The following is a 7,539-nucleotide window of genomic DNA, read 5'->3' on the forward strand; positions in this document are numbered from 1 at the left end:
AAACCATTTTGTAATTATGTTAGCACAGCTGAAAAGTGTTGTGCTGATTTAAGAAGCAATACAACTGGCCTTCTTTAGACTAGTTGTCATAGACGTCGTAAGGGACAGACCAAGGCGCAGCGGGTAAAGTGCTCATACTTAATCTATTCGATGAAAACACTTAAACAAAATAAACAAACGACGAAGAACAGTTCCATAAGGCATCCAGGCTATACAGAAAATAACCACCCACAAAACACAAGTGAAAGAACATCAACTAAATATGGCCTCAAATTAGAGACAACGACAACCAGCTGCCTCTAATTGGAGGTCATGCCCAAAAACCAACATAGAAATAGAAAACTAGATTTAACCATAGATATAGAAAACATAGAACAAAAATCTAAAACACACAAAACAAACACCTCCTGCCAAGCCCTGACCATACTATAATGACAAATAATCCCTTTTACTGGTGAGGACGTGACACTAGTTGAGTATCTGGAGCATCAGCATTTGTGGGTTTGATTACAGGGTCAAAATGGCCAGAAACAATTAACTTTCTTCTGAAACTCGTCAGTCTATTCTTGTTCTGAGAAATGAAGGCTATTCCATGCGAGAAATTGCCAAGAAACTGAAGATATTGTGCAACACTGTGTACTACTCCCTTCACAAAACAGCACAAACGGTCTCTAACCAGAATAGAAAGAGGAGTGGGAGGCCCCGGTGCACAACTGAGCAAGAGGACTATATATAGCGTTTAAAAGGAGTGTGATTATCTGCCAGTGATATAATAATAGTTGAGAAATGCTCAAGAGGTAATTCAGGGTCAGGTATACCTTTGATGGAGAAAAGTTCAGAAAAATACAAGTCATGCATAAACGCTTGGGGAGAAAAGTTTTTAAAATGTCTCTTCCTAATAATACGTGGATCAGAATTATGCTGTCTGTTATCTCTAATAATAGGACAATTATCACTAAGGTCACTTACAAATACACCAAAAGATATGTACTAATTCTCACATGTATTTGTGAGAATTAAAGCTAATAATGAGGATCTATCTATATTTTTTCACATTTAACCAAGTGGGTTTTGTGATTAGCTGGGTTAGATTAAGATCAAGATAAATGTTCTTAAAGTTGTCTGAGATAGGTGACTTTAACTTGGACTGGCTGACACCTAAGACCACCAGTTCAGATGATAGAAAAGGTTTTAAATGCTCAGCTATGATACTAATCGCATCAAGTAAAGCAGCAGGAGGCCTATACCCTACAGCAACAAATACATGCACGTTTTGGCTCATGGTCACATGTAAAACCAGGATTTCACATTTCTGGGGTATGGTGATATAAAGAGCACACAATGCTACAAAAGTGGATTTCACATAAATCGCTACCCCTACAGCTTTTCTCTGCCTATCACATCTGAAAATGTCGTAATTAACAATATCAATGTCCTTATCCATGATTGAATCATTTAACCAAGTCTCATTTAAAACAAGAATGTCTGTGTTCGTGTCATGCATCCAGATATCGATAAAGTCCATTTTGACATCATACTTATCACATTTAAATTAAACAAACCCAGCCCTTTAAATGAATTAAAAACAGCAGGAATGTCCATATTTACCCTAACCAGGTCATTATAAACATTAAGTCTGGAGATTTCATAGGATAGCAATTAAGTTATCAAAGCTTGCCCCGATGCATCTTTTTGGTGGCTGTTTAAAACCTATTGAAATTAAGACAGGGATAATGTAGATTTCCTTGACTTGACTAGAGTATTTAACATCAGAAACAGTTTGATGTGTGATGGTGGTTGGGATAACCTGGGTAGAGTGCAGGTTATATACCAGTCAGTCTCTCAGAGCAGCCTTAAAATTATTTAACCTTTATTTAATTAGGCAAGTCAGTTAAGAACAAATTCTAATTTACAATGACGGCCTACCGGGGAACAGTGGGTCATGGGCAAAACGACAGATTTTTACCTTGTCAGCTCAGGGATTTAATGCCGCCCCGAGATATAAACCCCGAGATAGTTTGGGTGAATTCCGTCTTCATTGTAGAATCTTTTCTCTTTCCAAAAAGTAAAGACAACATTGACAGAGTTACAATAACTATTTAGCCAGACCTGAAGTGATAGCAACCTACTGAATCTACCATATCCACGTCTCATCGTGAGTATGGGACTCAAAATAATGAGACGCTTGTTTAGGTATTTCAATTTTGCAATTCGTTCCATGAAGTCACTTTTAAACTGTTCAGACCTGGCCAATTTAGTGTCATTAAATCCCACATGTACAGTTGAAGTCGGAAGTTTACATACACTAAGGTTGGAGTCATTAAAACTCGTTTTTCAACCACTCCACAAATTTCTTGTTAACAAACTATAGTTTTTTAGTTAGGACATCTACTTTGTGCAAGTAATTTTTCCAAAAATTGTTTACAGACAGATTATTTCACTTATAATTCACAATTCCAGTGGGTCAGAAGTTTACATACACTAAGTTGACTGTGCCTTTAAACAGCTTGGAACATTCCAGAAAATGATTTCATGGCTTTAGAAGCTTCTGATAGGCTAATTTATTATACCTTTATTTACCTTTATTGACATCATTTGAGTCAATTGGAGGTGTACCTGTCGATGTATTTCAAGGCCTACCTTCAAACTCTGTGCCTCTTTGCTTGACATCATGGGAAAATCAAAAGAAGTCAGCCAAGTCCTCAGAAAAACAATTGTAGACGTCCATAAGTCTGGTTCATCCTTGGGAGCAATTTCCAAATGCCTGAAGGTACCACGTTCATCTGTACAAACAATAGTACACAAGTATAAACACCATGGGACCACGCAGCCGTCATACCGCTCAGGAAGACAGCGTTCCGACTCCTACAGATGAACGTACCTTGGTGCGAAAAGTGCAAATCAATCCCAGAACAACAGTAAAGAACCTTGTGAAGATGCTGGAGGAAACAGGTACAAAAGTATCTATATCCACAGTAAAACGAGTCCTATGTTGACATAACCTGAAAGGCCGCTCAGCAAGGAAGAAGCCACTGCTCCAAAACCACCATAAAAAAGCCAGACTACGGTTTGCAACTGCACATTTTTTGGAGAAATTTCCTCTGGTCTGACGAAACAACAATAGAACTGTTTGGCCATAATGACCATCATTATGGTTGGAGGAAAAAGGAGGAGGCTTGCAAGCCGAAAAACACCATCCCAACCGTGAAGCATTGGGATGGCAGCATCATGTTGTGGGGGTGCTTTGCTGCAGGAGGGACTGGTGAAATTCACAAAATATGATGGCATCGTTAGGCAGAAAAATGATGTGGCTATATTGAAGCAACATCTCAAGACATCAGTCAGGAAGTTAAAGCTTTGTCGCAAATGGGTCTTCCAAATGGACATTAACCCCAAGCATACTTCCAAAGTTGTGGCAAAAGGGGTTAAGGACAACAAAGTCAAGGTATTGGAGTGGCCATCACAAAGCCCTGACCTCAATCCTATAGAGAATTTGTGGGCAGAACTGAAAAAGTGTGTGTGAGCAAGGAGGCCTACAAACCTGACTCAGTTACACCAGCTCTGTCAGGAGGAATGGGCCAAAATTCACCCAATTTATTGTGGGAAGCTTGTGTAAGGCTACCCGAAACAGTTGATACAAGTTAAACAATTTAAAGGCAATGCTATCAAATACTATTTGAGTGTATCTAAACGTCTGACCCACTGGGAATGTGATGAAAGAAACAAAAGCTGAAATAAATCATTCTCTCTACTATTATTCTGACATTTCACATTCTTAAAATAAAGTGGTGATCCTAACTGACAAAAGACAGGGAATTTTTACTAGGATAAAATGTCAGGAATTGTGAAAAACGGATTAAATGTATTTGGCTAAGGTGTATGTCACAAAAAGAGCCGTGTTGAATAGACCAAACTGCAGCGGGAATATGGATGCTCATATTTTAATTTAAAAAAAAGGAGTAAAGCATCCACTGGAAAAACAATACACACGACAGGAACAGTCTTACAGGCATACAAAAACGCAGTGCAAGAACAACTACCCACAACCCCAAAGAAAAACACACACACCTATATAGGACTCCCAATCAAAGGCAACTCAACACACCTGCCTTCAATTGGAAGTCCCAATCACCAACACAAACATTCACACACACAAAACTGCCACGTCCTGACCCCAAAACTAATACAATAGCTCCATCTGCTGGTCAGGACGTGACAGTACCCCCCCCCTCAAGGTGCAGACCCCGGAATGCACCTACCAACAGAAAACACCAACAACAAAAAATCCCCAACAAAAACCCATTAAACAATAACCCCTAAACAATAAGGGAGGGAAGGGAGGGTGGCTGCCGTCAACGACGGCACTGTGCTACACCCCCCCTCCCCAACCCACCTATCCTGTAGGTGGCTCAGGTGCAGGACGTGGACCTCGCTCCACCTTCGGCGTCGCCCACTTCGGTGGCGTCGCTAGCTGCGCCGGGCAGACGGGCCACTCGGGCTGACCCTGGCAGACGGACTCCTCTTTAAATCTGGGTATTCCTCCAAAGCTCCATTGTCCTGAGTCTACACAACTCTGCCAGGATCTAGGATCAAGGGAGATAAAGTGTTTTAGTACTATATCTCTTGACACAATGATGAAAATAATCATGGCCTCCAAACCCTCAAGCTGCATACTGGACCCTATTCCAACTAAACTACTGAAAGAGCTGCTTCCTGTGCTTGGCCCTCCTATGTTGAACATAATAAACGGCTCTCTATCCACCGGATGTGTACCAAGCTCACTAAAAGTGGCAGTAATAAAGCCTCTCTTGAAAAAGCCGAATCTTGACCCAGAAATTATAAAAAACTATCGGCCTATATCGAATCTTCCATTCCTCTCAACATTTTTAGAAAAAGCTGTTGCACAGCAACTCACTGGCTTCCTGAAGACAAACAATGTATACGAAACGCTTCCGTCTGGTTTTAGACCCCATCATAGCACTGAGACTGCACTTGTGAAGGTGGTAAATGACCTTTTAATGACGTCAGACCGAGGTTCTGCATCTGTCCTCGTGCTCCTAGATCTTAGTGCCGCTTTTGATACCATCGATCACCACATTCTTTTGGAGAGATTGGAAACCCAAATTGGTCTACATGGACAAGTTCTGGCCTGGTTTAGATCTTATCTGTCGGAAAGATATCAGTTTGTCTCTGTGAATGGTTTGTCCTCTGACAAATCAATTGTACATTTCGGTGTTCCTCAAGGTTCCGTTTTAGGACCACTATTGTTTTCACTATATATTTTACCTCTTGGGGATGTCATTCGAAAACATAATGTTAAATTTCACTGCTATGCGGACGACACACAGCTGTACATTTCAATGAAACATGGTGAAGCCCCAAAATTGCCCTCGCTAGAAGCCTGTGTTTCAGACATAAAGAAGTGGATGGCTGCAAACTTTCTACTTTTAAACTCGGACAAAACAGAGATGCTTGTTCTAGGTCCCAAGAAACAAAGAGATCTTCTGTTGAATCTGACAATTAATCTGGATGGTTGTACAGTCGTCTCAAATAAAACTGTGAAGGACCTCGGCGTTACTCTGGACCCTGATCTCTCTTTTGAAGAACATATCAAGACTGTTTCAAGGACAGCTTTTTTTCCACTGGAAAAACAATACACACGACAGGAACAGTCTTACAGGCATACAAAAACGCAGTGCAAGAACAACTACCCACAACCCCAAAGAAAAACACACACACCTATATAGGACTCCCAATCAAAGGCAACTCAACACACCTGCCTTCAATTGGAAGTCCCAATCACCAACACAAACATTCACACACACAAAACTGCCACGTCCTGACCCCAAAACTAATACAATAGCTCCATCTGCTGGTCAGGACCTGACAGTGTATGTAAACTTCCGACGTCAACTGTACTATAACAGTATCTGTCTGTGGATTTTGGTTTTTGGCTTCAGGAAGTAGCGTAGTGATATCCTTCACTTTGCACCCGGATAGCATAGGGTTCTAATCCCTGGCAAGGCGATATTCCTTACCATTGAGCTTCCAATGATGAGCGCCAATCAGATGATGAGCGCCACTACCGTATCTCCGATCAGCGACAAGAGCCGCAGAAATCGGCTGGGGAGTAGATCCCGATTGCCGAGTAGATCCCGATTGCGGGGGGGGGTGGTCGTCAGTGTCAAAGCTACAGCATATGCGTACCTAGTGTCCGTACGCCCTGAGGAAGACAGTGGGGACAGTGAGAGTTCTTGAGGGTTTAATCAGAGTTTAATGTCACAATTTGAGAGTTTAATGTCACGACACTGCGAGAAAAAAACGAACCGCTGGGGTACGGGTCTCTTCCTCCTCCTGGATCCAATCCCACTCCATTCACGCCCACCAGGGGTAGAGCTGATAGCATCTGACTTTTGGCTAAGTTCAGAAGGCCGTAAGATGGGGAAATGCTCAAGATACATAAAAGTTCCATTACAGTTGTCTTTTTGAAAAGAGGCATCAACAAATGCACTTAAACGTGAGGAGTTTTTATTCAAAATTAGAAAAAAAGAAGAATAAGTCAAAATATTGCTGTTACATTGCACAACCTTCAATGTTATGTCATAATTACGTAAAATTCGGGCAAATTAGTTCGCAACAAGCCAGGCGGCCCAAACTGTTGCATATACTCTGACTCTGCGTGGAATGAACGCAAGAGAAGTGACAGAATTTCCCTAGTTTAATATTGCCTGCTAACATGAATTTCTTTTAACTAAATATGCAGGTTTAAAAATATATACTTCTGTGTATTGATTTTAAGAAAGGCATTGATGTTTATGGTTAGGTACATTCGTGCAACGATTGTGCTTTTTTCGCAAATTACGCTTTTGTTAAATCGTCCCCCGTTTGGCGAAGTTGGCTGTCTTTGTTAGGAAGAAATAGTCTTCACACAGTTGGCAACGAGCCAGGCGGCCCAAATTGCTGCATATACAATGACTCTGTTGCACAGAACGCAAGAGAAGTGACAATTTCCCTAGTTAAAAGAAATTCATGTTAGCAGGCAATATTAACTAAATATGCAGGTTTAAAAATATATACTTGTGTATTGATTTTAAGAAAGGCGTTGATGTTTATGGCTAGGTACACATTGGTGCAAAGACAGTGCTTTTTTCACGAATGCGCTTGTTAAATCACACATTTGGCGAAGTAGGCTGTGATTCAATGATAAATTAACAGGCACCGCATCGATTATATGCAAGGGAAGACAAGCTAGATAAACTAGTAATATCATCAACCATGTGTAGTTAACTAGTGATTATGTAAAGATTGATTGTTTTGTATAAGATACGTTTAATGCTAGCTAGCACCTTACCTTGGCTCCTTGCTGCACTCACATAACAGGTAGTCAGCCTGCCACGCAGTCTCCTCGAGGAGTGCAATGTAATCGGCCATGATCGGTGTCCAAAAATGTAGATTACCGATTGTTATGAAAACTTGAAATCAGCCCTAATTAATTGGCCATTCCGATTAATCGGTCGACCTCTAGTGGCAAGCTTGTAG

The sequence above is a fragment of the Salmo salar genome, chromosome ssa10, assembly GCF_905237065.1.
Source record: "Salmo salar chromosome ssa10, Ssal_v3.1, whole genome shotgun sequence".
Lineage (NCBI taxonomy): Eukaryota > Metazoa > Chordata > Actinopteri > Salmoniformes > Salmonidae > Salmo > Salmo salar.